The sequence below is a fragment of the Zonotrichia albicollis genome, chromosome 5 (assembly GCF_047830755.1).
Source record: "Zonotrichia albicollis isolate bZonAlb1 chromosome 5, bZonAlb1.hap1, whole genome shotgun sequence".
Lineage (NCBI taxonomy): Eukaryota > Metazoa > Chordata > Aves > Passeriformes > Passerellidae > Zonotrichia > Zonotrichia albicollis.
The window spans coordinates 58,222,369-58,236,588 of NC_133823.1; the positions used below are offsets into that span (position 1 = coordinate 58,222,369).

General features: G+C 39.8%; 2 long non-coding RNA genes across 7 annotated transcripts in view; one reads left to right on the plus strand and one right to left on the minus strand.

Annotated features, from left to right (window-relative positions):
• LOC141729188 (uncharacterized) overlaps positions 1-14,220 on the minus strand; it is a 194,724-nt gene that overhangs the window by 165,941 nt on the left and 14,563 nt on the right. The window contains exon 1 of one of the 6 annotated variants that reach the window (XR_012580518.1): positions 6,355-7,559. The exons of the other annotated variants lie outside the window; for them this stretch is intronic. This is a non-coding gene — a long non-coding RNA (uncharacterized LOC141729188). Of the gene's footprint in view, positions 1-6,354; positions 7,560-14,220 lie in introns of those variants that run through there. 6 annotated transcript variants of the gene reach the window in all.
• On the plus strand, positions 1,326-6,825 carry LOC141729189 (uncharacterized). Its single transcript, XR_012580520.1, has 3 exons — positions 1,326-1,744; positions 3,813-3,872; positions 6,730-6,825. It is a non-coding gene; the product is annotated as an uncharacterized LOC141729189 (long non-coding RNA).

Genomic DNA, 14,220 nt, shown 5'->3' on the forward strand with positions numbered 1-14,220 from the left:
AATTACAGAATGGTTGAGATGGGGAACCACTTCTAGAGATCTAGTCCAACTCCCTGCTCAAACTAAGGTCAAGTAGGGCAGGCTTATCAGGGCTGTGCCCAGCTGAGTTTCTAATATGTCCAGGAAAGTCGACTCCAAAGCCTCTCTGTGAAGCTTCATCTGGTGTTTGACTATCCTTGTTAGAATATTATTAGAATTAGAATTATTTTTCTTATTAGAATGTCTTATATAGAAATATTTCTGTGGACCCATCAGGGCCCATGGATTTGTATATGTACAGTTTGTTTGAACGTTCCCCAAACTGAGCCCCCTGCAGTAAGGGTAAGTCTTCCTTGTTTCAGACCGGTTCTCCCTGATGTCATGGACCTGGGATTGCTGAAGATCAGTTTTCCAGCTGGGACTGAGGGAAGGAGCTCCCCATCCTCCCTGCTATCCCCTGGTACCCTGCCCTACTCAGCCATGAGCCCACGTGTTCCGCTGTGTTCCTTTCGCAGCGGGTTGATCTGTGCAAACCCTTCTTGTTACTCTTTGTACCCCGTGCCAGATTTAGCTTTGAGCGTGCTCTTGTTTTCCTAACCCCATCCCTGTACACAGAGCCTCTCCAGTCAGCTCCCTCTGGGCACTGCAGTACATGGGCTGCATATCTGTCCTTCTTTGTGAGACTTAAGTAGCCTTTTCAAGTCTGGTTTTCTTGATACACTCACCCCTTGAGAATCCCATGATATGTCGCTTCCAATTATAGAGGAGGAATACCATGATTTCTTTTCAAAGGATGAAACAGTATCTCTAACATATTTGAGGGAACTGGCCACCAGAGAAGTAAAGACATTCTGTGGGGCGCAATGAGCCTTCCAATAAGGTTCAGGGAATTTCACATTTTCTGCTAAAAGTGATGAGTGCATGGAGAGGTTTGTTTTCTTGGAAAATATAATCACCTCATTCGTCAATGAAAAATGAGGGGTTTTGAAAATTTGCATTTATTGTGAATGCAATGCCCTGAAATTAAGAACACTAACTTCCAGCTTCAAGGGACTGGCAGCAAGTGTGTTCCTTTCACAATGTAAAATATAGCCCTTGGACAAGCTGCATTTCTACAGAATGTAAAACGAGCCTCCTACAGCACCTTGCTTCTGAGGTCACTTGTTCTTTTCATATGAAGATGCCACCCTGTAAGCTTGGGAAATCCTGTGTCACAAAATAGCTGTGGGCTGGCCAGAGACTATAAATTATGTTTTGGAATTTGGGGTGTTATCCAATATGAATGAGACCATTCCTTTTATATAAACAACTTTCTATTTTTTCCTGTCCATTCTGTTGGAGCTAAATATAACATACTAATGGGCTCTGTAGGCTTGCAGTGGATTTCCTCTTGTGACTCAATACTTTTCTATTAATTTATTTTTTATGTGTTTCCACTCCTATTCCTAGCAGCACAGCATGTATCCTCACTCTAAGAGAGAAAGACAAAGAAAAAAAAAGTAAAAAAAATAAAAAAGGAAAAAGAAAAAAAGAAAAAGAGAAAAAGAAAAAGAGGAAAAAAAGAGAAAAAAGAAAGAAAAAGAAAGATTGAAAACCGTTATTTATCTTCTATTTGAAAAAAACATCTGCAGAATAAAATGAGCCTCTTGATGCCGGAATTGTCATCAATGATGACTTTGACAAAATGAGCAATACATAATTTGCTAGCTCCCTTGCGAAGCTGAAACAGATTGTCGAATAAAACACTGGAGGAGATGCATATGGGGTGAGTAGACCAGCTTTGAATATGAACGCATGCAGGTGGTCATTTAGTAGTGGTTCTAAGAGGCAGGACATCCCTAATTTGGAGGGTCATTTGCATTTGGAAATGCTCACTGATAAATAGTGATGTATTCCCCATAGTAAAGCAGGACTGATACTGCCAAAACTACAGCTATTTATGTTCCAGGGTAACTTGAACAAACCAGATAGCCCAAGGCAAAGTAGAGAGTGGTTTACACTCCAGCAAACCTGCCATTAGTGGTGGGTTTGCAGAATACAGATAGTAAGATTTGAAAAAGTGCTTTCTAAAAAATAGTAAAATAGAACTTCTTCACTTTCTGCTAAGAAATTATGGTTTTCTTGTAAGGCAAATACAGCAGCTGTATTGACTGAAATGTTGTGTAAAATAGTCAACCTTCAAAAACGTTTTATCACAACCTCCAATTTTGCTACTACTCTGAATTCTCAAATTGCACACTCCACCATCAGTCACTTGACAGAATATGTATGTTCCTGTATCTCTCTTACTCCTTTTCTTGACTGTGTGCCTGTGTATACTGTTAGATCATGAAAGATACTATTTTTAGATCATCTTTAAGGAATGTTATGCTTACCATGTATAAACTTATGCTGGTTTGAATAAGGGTAGCATATGTTCATTTTGACTAACATTTCATTGCGTTCTTAGTACTTGCCTGTGTCAGCCAAATAAATCAAAATGTTCCATTAAGGAATTATTAATCTACAAATCAAGAAAAGTTTCTCTGAGATGCTGTTCCTTCAAAAATCTTTTCTTTGTTTGAAGCCCCCCCAAGTTGTTCTGCTTGCCTTCAATTCCAAGGAGATTAAGTGACACTGAGTTTTTCAGCAAGGAAGATGTTCTTCCACTTTGGAGAGAGGGTGGTATCCAAAGGCCCTACTTCTGACTAGGACCTTCAGATATTAGTGTGATATAAATAACTAATGATGATGTCAGCTTGGGGGCACTTAGCAATGTGTGAGAGCATGCTGCTCCTTCAGCAGTAGTTCTGTAATCTCAGCCTTTTAGCATATTACCTCTAAAAGAACATAACTTCCTCTGGAACCTTCATTTCCATTTAACCAGCCTTGTCCTTTTCTTCAGATATACTCCCCTTGACATGTGTAAAAGAAATACCCCAATGAAAACTTGTTCAGAACTGTTAATTAGTTTTGACCAGACTCCTTCCTCCATACCTTGGTTAATAGTGTAGATTGGAAAAAATAATGGCCAGATCTGTTATCCCAGCAATTACTGAGAAACGAAAGTGACAATTTGCTTACTTGCCTGAAAGATCAAACAGTAAAACCCTAATTTCAGTCACTTGGCGCTGGATTTTATATATTGAAACTGGCAGGCACACTTTATGCAATGTCCAAGCAGAAATGACCTCAGGCTTTTATGGACTACAGCACAATGTTCTCAGAATCACTGTGCCTACTGTCTGCCTGGCTTTTAGGGGACTCCTTTCTTTTTTTCTTTCCTTTTTCTTTCCTTTTTTTCCCTCTTTTTTCTTTTTTTTTCTTTGTGGTTTTTTGGTTATTTGGTTTTGTTTGTTGTCATTGTTGGTGGTGGTAGTTGTTTGTTTGTTTGGGTTTTAGTTTTTTTGTGTTTTCTGGGGGTTTTGGAGGGGTTTTGAGTGCATGTTAACCATACATACATATAATCAGAAATAAAATTTGAAAAAAAAGAAAAAGTGACCTAATGAATCATACATCATACAAATACAGTGTAGTGTGCCTTGACACTGAGTGTTTAATAACCCATCCTTAGAGACAGTGGAAAACTGCAGTAATTGAAGAAGGAAGAATATTTGACTCTTGAGTATGACTTTATGAACACTATATAGTTCATAGTACACTAGGGATATTTTAAGTGCAGACCATTGGTGTACAGTAAGTTTACCTCTTTGACAAATGATTATTTTACCACATACTCATATAGGAATATTTTACTACTGCAGATGAATGAAGATAAAAAGTAGCAGAGCATTATCATTCTCTTTTTTTGTGTTTCCTTCTTTCTTAAATCTATTCTACATGTTGTCCTTCAGGTCAGGAAAAAAAATCTTCAGGACTAGTGTGAGTAGTGTGAGTCATTTCAGTTTGCTAAAGTAAGTATAATCAGATTTTCTTTGGTATAACATGGTGGTTGCTTTACACATACCTGCCTTTCCTCCACTGATCTGCACTCTGAAGTTGAAGAGCAGATCACTCACTAGTAAATTAACTGAAGACTTCACTAATCTCATCCTATAACTCCTGCCTATGGGAGAGGTTCTTAGTTCATTGAGCCTACATGAATATTGAAAAAATTTTTGGCTACAAACATCTGTGCACAGCCCTATACGGCTAGCTAAATGCTAAAATTAGAAATCTTTACCTCAGAAAGAAACAGAGATCTGAATGCATTAAAGAGTTCTTCTGCAGAAAAATGGATCAGTACTTAAGCTTTGCACAATGCAGTCTCTTTTGAAGTCAAGCGATTCACAAGGCTATATATACACAGCTAAAAAAGTTCTCTGCAGATTTTATCACATGGAAATCATAGTAGAGTCCATTAATTGCCCTCTCTGATGAAAGGAAGGGTGAAATTTGTTATAGAATCAGACCACAAGATAGAGAGTCCCAGGCATCCATTATATAATTTAGTCCTGGCATAGCGCATTAAATTCTGAGAAAGGAAGACCATTTTACTGTAAAGTCAGCAAAATGCCACCGAACTAAAACCCTGCTGCCTGCATACCACTAACCATATCTGCAGTGAATAACTACTCTAATGATCACATTGGTATTAATGCTGTAAGAATTTTACAGTGGTCGGTGCTTTCACTCCAGACTCACATAGGCATTTCTGTTGCTCCAGGAGACGTTTTAAGCTTTGACATTTTGGTGAAATATTAAACCTCTTATTTACACCATCATGCCTTTCAATCTGCAGCCTGGTACACCAAAGGCACACACACCTGTTGGATTAACATGCCCTCCTGCTACCCTCTCCCAAATCTGTTTGCCAGCCAGGGGAGCAAACACACCAGGGAAGAATTTCCAGGAGCTGGCAAGTGGTGAGGCTGTGGCTTTGGGCTCAGCCCTGAGCTGACAACCCTGCCTGGCCTGGGCTGTGCCACCAGTGGCCTGGGACACAGTGTCACTCACAGGTGCTGGAAGAGAGCAATTTCTAAAGCTCAGCACTGAACACATGCCTTCAGACAGAAAACAGAGAGACAAAACTAAAGTGCTGTCTTTTCCTTGTCCCCAGACAGGAAAGAAAGGTGGAGTTGAACCATCCCTAAATGCATGGTGGAGCAACATGAAATTCCATATTTTTTTACTGATTTCAGTGACAAATTTGATACCTTTTTGGTTATATCACCTGGTGTCAAAGTCCTAGTGCTCAAAGATGGCATCACAGGAGATGAAGACCTGCCCTATCTCCTTTCACAGTCCAAATCAAGGTGTAGCCCAGAGTCAGAAAGTGGAACACTATTTGGTTTACTCTGTGCAATTAATTCATTTCTGCAGTGACGTCTAGAATGAATTTAATGATTTTTGCCAGGTTTATAAACTGCCTGAGAACATGCTGGGTGCTTTGGTCACCCCTTGAGCTTTTGGACTCACAGCTTTTGCTATCCTAAGGCTGTATTTTCCCCCTCACAGCTGGCTGCGCAGTGTGGAACAGCTCAAACAGACTGCATTCAGCTGGGTATTTACTTAATTTACTTTTTCATACGACCTCTGATTTAAGTAAAATTATGAATAAATTAGAAAGCTACCACATGGCTTTCTCACCAGGACAGCACACATTCTGCTGCTGTTTCAAAGCCAGTGCTGCGTTTCTGTGCTAAGGTTCACAGGCAGGCATTGCTATCTGACAAAGGGTCAGCTCAAAGTTCAAAGATCAAAACGAGAGTGTGTGTGGGTCGGTTTGAGAACAAATGCCGTACAGTAATGGGGACAGTACATCCTAAGACAACAAAGAGAATATTTGTTTTCAGCATGCTATTTGCTGAGCAAGGTTTTATCCAAATCCATTAAAGAGCACAGCTACCAGCACTGCTGTGGCTGTGAACACCCTTATGTGAGCCTACTTCATTACATGCCAGCCCTAAGAGGCCTCAGTAGACTAAACAAGTGCAGCTATACTGGGGGATGAAAGGATCAGAGATCAATTTATAGGAAAAACAAACTCTCCCTGAGCCTCCTCCTTCTCAGAAGCCAGTGATTAGGAGCTGTGTAAGGCACTTCAGCAGCACTGCCAGCCAACATCAGCATCCTGCCCTACACCCCCCTCCATGCATCCCATCCTTCCGGATGGCAGCTACAGGAATCCATCGGTTCCCAGCAGCAGATCAGGCTCCCCCTGTTTGTGACTAGTAGACTGGGGGGGTAAAAAGATGCTTCATAACACTGTTATTTTTTCTATATTACAAAAATTTGCATGATTTACATGAACAAAACCCTCCTTAGCTCAAGCATCTGCCCCGACAGCCTCCATATTATACATCTTTCTTCTTTTATAGTAGGAAGTCTGCAAGATCAAGGTAATAGAGGAGTGGGATGTCTCACACCTTTTTGTTCTCATACAAAAGCACATACCTTAAGCCTTTGTCATGCATTTGGAGAGTTTCCTGCTTTTTAAAGTGTTTGGTTTCTGAATGTGTTTTTTCAACAGACTGTTTCCTTGTAGAGGTTTTCCTTGTCTTCTAACTGAAAAAGTTGATGTTTTCTGCTTCTACTAGATTTTTTTTTTTTTAATTAAAACATCAACCTTGGGAAAAAAACAGGAGAAAAAGAGAGTCAGAAAAGAGAGATGCCAAATGCATGTAAGCATCTAACTGCACCACCCTCTGCCAATAATAAAGGTATATTTTCCTTAAGAGTTCTAGGAGAAAGTTATTTTTGAAATACCTTTTTACTGCACAAACTGCAGTGAAAGCCTTCTGAATTTATCACCCCAATTTTTTTTTACAGGGCTGTGTCAAACCAAAATTCTTAAAAACATCTGAGTAACAAGCTATCAAGGTTATTCATGTTAACAACACACATAAAAATTCTTGACTGGATACTTCAAGAGATGTATTCAATTTAGTAGCTTATGCTCAGCATGGAAAAGGTAAGGTCTCTGCTACAAACCAGTGTTGCTTGTACCCCCTGCCCTTGTCTGTTGCCTTCTAAAGAATATCCCATGAAAGTGTAAGGAAGGTATATGTTATGCTCAGAAAAAATTGGGTTTTCCCACGGTAAAAATCAAGGTTGTTGAGGACAATATGTCCTATCATCCTTTGGTTTCTGGAACTTACCCAAGAAAATAACCACATATATTGTCTCCAAATGCATTACACAAGGTTCAGGAAAGTCTTATCAAAGCCAAGATGTTCTCATGAGGCTTAAAATCTTAGTGCTAGTCATATCCATTTAAAATCTTGTGACAGAGTTGTCATTGCTTCATAGTGGAAACTGAAGTAAGCTTTGGGGCATCTCCCTTAGTCAATGAATGTGAACAGATTCACAATAGCTGAGAGGCTGAAAAATCAGTGTTACTGATTTTTGTATTGGTGTTTTCCATAAGCACCACACATAGTGGTGATTGACCTACTTCAGTGCTTCTGTGAATATGAATGAAGCATTCTCAAATCCTTAAAATGTTGTGCTGCCAAACATATCTGTGATGGGGTATATCCCTTTCATTCTGTGCCAGGATAGCAACCTTGATCCTTGGGACTTAAAAAATAACCTCCAGGACTTCTACATGCACCCATATGAGTCAATTTCATCACAACCATCGTGGTTATATAATTATTAATATTGATATTTTTATTTTAAATATTTTAATAACAGTAATTGTTTAGTAACTACTAGAAGTGGGAGGAATATTAGACAGGTTGTAGTGTTTACCTCTAAGTGAATATCCTTTCATAAATGAGTGTTAATACTCTAAAACATGACTACTCTCAAACACACTATGAAAACATGTTAAAATCAAAAGCTCTTCTTTCACCTATATCTCAGAGCTGCCCTTTGAAATCCTCCCTCATGGGAAGCTATTATGCCGCAGAAACCTTCCTGAAAGCTGCTCGCACTCAAGAGGAAAAGCTAAATACATTGTGTAACACAGCAGCGCAATTACACGAAAAGCAAACAGAGACTCTGGCACTCTCCTGCATGCTGCAGCCCCTGAGTGCTCTGCTCTGTGACGCGGGCACCTACCTGTTGCTGGCGTGTCTTGACCCCTGCCTGTTTTCAAGGGAAATACAGTGGCTGAACCAGCAAACAGCCCTGCATGGCACAGCCCCGCGGGCAGGGTTCACCACAGCTCCAGCCAACACCCGTCATGTGGGCTGTCCAGCCAGCAGTGCTTTGCCTCTGCCTTTGAGCATCCAGTTTGGTCCCAGAAGCAAAGCTACCCTTATGAAGCCACCATTTTGCCAATTTTATTGGAAAACCTTTGAGTGCAGCTTGTCAGACATTGGGAAAGGGGTCTTGATGTGGGGGATATTTCTCCCATCAGAATTCCAGCACTAAAATACATTAAAAGATTTTTCTAATCAATGACTTCTACCAAGATTCAGTTTGGTTTGTTGTCTGCTGAAACACAAAAAGTAGAAATATATATTTTTAGTCAAAAAAGGAACTAATTGGCTGCTTTAATGCAAAATCAAACACCTTTTATAATTGCTTTATGTACACATAAAAGTTCTCTGCTAGCTGTGCCAGTGAAGCCTGTATTTTATCTGCATCATCTGCTTCTTTTGAGATCAGAGGATTTCTGACTCAAACCACATACTCTCTTTCTCAGTATCTCTCTGTACGTATATTACTATTTCCTCTTTCATATAATCTAACAATCCTCTGAAGATGTTATAATTGTACCTTAAGCATCTACATTATCTGAGTGTAAAAACCCTGTAAAAATGGGGGAGGGTGGAAACATTTTATTGCAAAACCATGTTCCACAAAGCTCGGTTAATTTATGTCTCTGAAAGTTTCTTCTTTCTCACCTTCATATATGGGCATCTTGGTCTATTTATCCCTTCTGAAATAACACAGTGGGTTTCCATTATGGTAGCTTGCAAACACTTTAGACTCTTTGTTTATGCTTGAACATCATTAGGAGGAAAGAAAGCCTTACTCTGTCTGATGCATTACTCTGGCTAACATCTGGAACAGGAATGCTGCATGTTTTGCCAGTCTCATTTGGTATAATCCTAGATGTAAATGTGCTAGATGCACACCTTTATATTTCCTTTCATGGAAACACCAGTTTATCCTTGTTTCAGCTGAAGAACTAGGCATCATTTGGCCCAAACATCTGTGAAGAGCTGGCCACATAAAAGATACACAACAGTCATTCAGTACAGTTGTACTACTAATCCACTGTTTTCCAACTAGGGATTTTCTGTTTATCATAAGGAAAACAACTATTTACTCTATCTCCTAGTTTCTAGGCTACCATAAGAAGTTAAAATGGGGTGTTCTGTAGAGGTTGGTCACCGAGTGGCAGTGATCACAAGACGACAGCCATTAAACTGATGTATGGAGTGGCCAGAGATGACTGGAGCTGATCCTAGCAAATGGTACTAGGAGGAAAAGAAGTGCAGTGCACAGCACTAAGTTTTATTGGCTTTACAAGTCCTAGGATCTATGTCACATGGAAGAAGGAGTGGGCAAGCCAGGTGGAGTATCAAGGCATTGTCCAAGCCTTCAGGGAAGCAATTAGGAAGGCCAAAGCTCAGCTGCAGTTGAAACTAGCAAGTGATCTGAAAGATGAGAAGGAAAGCTTCTACAGCACATTATCAGCAAAAGTAAAGCAAAGGAAAACAGGAGCATGCTGTGGGGCTGGGGCCCTAGTGACAGCAAAAAAAAAAAAAAAGATAGTGCTTTCTCTGCCTCAGCTTTTACCAATAAAATGTGCACATGCACGGCTTGTTAAGCCTTGTGTAAGACCTCAGCAGTGAGGCATGACATGAAATACAGAAAGGTAGCGACCACTTTAACAAATTGGATGGGATGGGATACAGCGGGTGCCAGTGGTGCCATGGGAACTGGCCAATGTCATTGCAAGGTCACTCTGCCGTCTTTGGAAGGTTATGGCACTCAGAGGAAGTTCCTGATGTCTGGGATAAGGCCAACACCGCACGTCTATTTCACAAAGGCAAAGAGGAGACTCTGAGGGACAAGAGTCATCCTAACCACAGCAGGTTTTAGGAAAGCAGTGGGACCAAATTCTCCTGGGAGCTATACCCAAACACACAGAGCACCACAAAGTGAGCAGGAAGAGCCAACATGGATTTACCAGGGGCAGCTCATGCCTGACCAGCACCAGAAGGACTAATTGCAATGTTGCAGTGTTGTGCAGGTGTGGTTATACCGCTGCGTACGGAGGGCTGAAGCACTTGACACCATTTCAGGTAAATGTGTACAGTGTGCTCCAGGGTACAGTGTGTATAAAACAGTGAGTGCCTTAGACTTCCCTGGTTTGTAGTTAGCTGGAACTGTGAAGGACAGTGATTCTGATCCTTGCCTATGGCTACTTGTCTGGCAAACACAATAAACATGGTTTAGAAAATTTTTTTCAAAATGGGACTGGTACTTGGTAGTGCTTAGTTTAGCTTCTTATGTTTTGTTTCGATAGGAGTTGTAAATCTGTTCTGCATCTTTGGTAAATTTATTCCAGTTTTTAATATGCTATGTCCAGGCAAAACAGCAACACCTAAGTACTTCATATGTCCCTCTATACTCAATATGGTTTCCAGTTTTGATCTGTGTACATTTTCAAATGTGTGCAATAGGGTTCATATCCACACCTGGATTAATTGTTCTGCAATGAAGTTGAAGAGGCTAACCCCAGCCTTGCCATCATTTTATGGTGGTACCCAAAAAGAGAAGACAGAATTTTACATTTTTAAGCAAAACAACAGGGAAAGGCCAGGCTGGCTGTTCCTTCCTTTGCAAAGACTTCCTTTGTAGGTTTCTTCAGCCTGGGTGTCTCCAGCTGGTTCATACACCTTAGCAGCTACTCCCAGTTCCTCCTTCACACCCTACAGTCCAGGTCTTAAGATTAAATGCTCTGGGAAGATGTATAGCTGGAGAGCCGCTGGAAAGCCTGGAAACAATGGCTGTTTTCCACAAGCCTTTGGAAATTTAGTTTTTACTTAGTGAAAGTTAATTACTTTGGCATTTTCAGATTTTTCTTCAATGCTTTGTAACTCTTCTTTTCTTATCAGCAGTCACTTTCCAAATCTGTTATTACAAATTTGCAGACATTGGTTAATGCAAAATGCAGTTAGAAAAATTTTCAGACAGATCTTAAACAATTCCCAACTTATGAAATGGATTAACTCTATTACACAGTATGAAATCTAACACTTTTCTGGTTCTCCAAATGATGAAACAAGGCTGTTATATTTAGTATATTCATATGGCTGTGCCCAAAATATTTCTGCAGAAATTAGGGAACGATTTGCAATAATATCAATACAGTAAATGCAATGATACATTATAATCTTCCGTTTCTAGATCTTCATCCCTGAGCAGCATCCACGGCAAATTACAATCGATACAAAGCTAAACTTAGCACTGTTGTGTCTGCCAAGTAGATGGCCAGATGCAGGGGCAGACCTTTCCAATTTAGGGACTCTCCACTCTAGAGATACAACTCTGTGTGTGTTCATCTGCTGCATTCCTGCAGGAGCAGCTCAAAACAGAGCTGTCAGCTGACTCAGCCCTGCTCTTCCCTGATGCCAAGGAGAGTCACTAATTTCAAACAGGACATGCTTGAAGCTTAAACGTGAGTGGGGAAAAAAGTCAATGTTGAATTTTCTGAGAAACAGCAGAGATAATTCTATTCTCAAAACACAAAGTCATTAGGTATGTAACTACAAATTCCTGAGGGGATGAAAAATTGGAGGGATCAGGCCCTCTCTGAAGAAATTCCTGTACCAGAATCCAATATGACTAATTTTGCTAGTGTCAAGATCTCAGAGATGTATATTTCATGGTGACACAGAAAAACTGTCAGTTCATGACCCAAATTAATAAAACCCATTGAAATTTGCTGTTTTCTAATGGCTATGCCCTAGAGGCCTTGTCTAAACATTTAACTAGTGCGAGTCAGTATAATTTTTGAAGCCAATAAAGTCTATAATGATTTATACTAGTGAAAGATTAGGGTTATGATCATTAGTACTTAAAAGGCATTCCTTTTAAAAATGTCAAAAAAAGACTTAATGTTTTGTGTGACTGAAGAGGCTTTTCCATTCTTATGCAAGGAACTTTAGAATAGGGAGAGAGTAACTGAAACCTTCATTGCCATATCCCTTATGAGATTACAGTGTCTTCATCTATCAGAGGTGTCACTGCTACTCCGCCAAAGAAATTCAGGATTCATTCACCTTCAAAAACAAGCCTTATCCAGCAGGATGCTTACACTACACAAAATGAGAGTGTCATCTACTAAATGAGTCACTGTACAGCAGAAACCAATACAATAACTATAAAAAGGGGTCTTTGTGTACTGAGCAGAGCTAGCAAAGGTAAGAGACAGGACAGCAGCATTCATAAATGTCTAAAGTCACTGAAGAGCTTTATCAGTGAAATCAGTTAACAAATGACACAGTACATAACTCCTGAAGATGTAAAGCACACAGTTCCTTCTCCAAATCAGGCTCATAAAACATGGAACTGCTCAGTGATATTTCTCCACTGGTTAAAGGACAATGGCATGGAGCTCTGCTATCCTGAAAAGCAAAACAAGAATACATGTTTGAGCAGAAAAGGAGCAAAGCAGCTCTCCTGTGTGGTGTAGCAAGCCCTAAGGCTATTGACATTACCAGAGGAATACTGGGCACCTGAGCTTCTGCAGGAAGAACAGAGAGGAAAGCTAATTTTTTTAAAATTCTGTAGAAAAAAAAATGAGTTGGGGCTTATCTTTCTCTGTTCTGACTTCACAGGTCCATTTATATGCAATGAGAGGGAAGAATGAGGACAAAGTGCCTAAATTCGTTTAGCAGTATGTTGAACCATTTTTTATAGCTAGAAGTAATTTTACACAGTCCTGTGCAATGGCAGCAAACCACTAGAGTAGGATCATGATTTCTTTGTTGGAAAGTGTTGGTTGCCTCCCCATTAACAGATTCAGCACCTTGCAATGTTCAGGTCCAGTGTTAACATGAATTGTGAATGAAAATATTGGCTTAGCTGCAAAATGTTTCCAGTTGCATTGGAGAAGGATGTCTTACAGCTGCCAGAAGAAATCCTGTGAGAGCCAGGAAGCAGTTTTGATAAATTAGCAAAGTCAGTTTTTAGCATTTCTGTTTTAACTTGAAAAAGGTTTGCTGCCATATGCATTTGTACTTTGGCAATGCTTGCTGACAGAACAGAGGCTGTCTTGGCATATTACTTGTCAGAGCAAAATAGATTTGGCTGTCATTTCCATAATAAGTATAATTCATATTGCAGCATCTAAAAAACATATGGAAAGAGATGAATTTGCCTGAAAAGAGCTTGTAGGGGACTCACAATTAAGCAGGTACAAGGCCAGATGAAGTTACAATATGAAAAACTCCTCCTCCCATCATAATTATATTTCTTTTGTGTTCAGTTGATGAAGGGGTTAGCTAAGTTTGCTACTTCAAATACGTAGGGCCCAGTTTACCCATCCTTGCAAAGCTCATACTTCTGTCGTGCAATTCACCTAAGCAACTCATATCAAAGACAGAGCTATAAAAATGAATAGCAGAGCCTTCTGTGCAGATAAGACATGATGTTTATTTATTCCTAGTGTGTGCATGCAGTATTTTGCCAGTGGTTTCAGCCAGTCTGTCCAGTAGCTATTGTTAGGAAAACACCAAAGCCAACTTTACACAACCTGCTTTTGACTAGAAGAGGTGGGAAGCTCATTCTTCATGCTATGCAACTCAAGTTTGTTCTTTTCCCACATAAAATTGGGGAAGAATAAAGTGAACAATGTATGAAAGAGTTCTTACCCTCCTACAGACTACCTTGTAGACAAACTTCTGATGTAAGAAAGTATATTTTATAGAGGCTTATAGATCGAAATCTCTTTTATATTTGTGTCATTGTAGCAATTAACAACTGGCGTTAATGGTAACAATGATACAAATAATTGCAATGATACAAAAAGCCCAAGACCATGATCCCAGTGCTGGCAGCAGCATCTGGCCAGGCTCATAACAAGTTTTCAGTGACACAGAATTTATTGCAAAATGCTCTCATTTTCATCATCAGAGTCATGTTTTTCTGCCACTATAAACAAGAGAGAATCAGGCCCACACACAGAGATACAAATTTACAATTTCTTCATTGTCTTTTGCTGTTTCTGCTCTTTAATCTAACTGGTTTTGCAATGCACAAGGATTTATAATACAAAGGAATGGGGACAGATGACATTCCACAGCGCTGATGTCTGGTATACAAAGATTATGTATTTCAATAAAAAGGAAT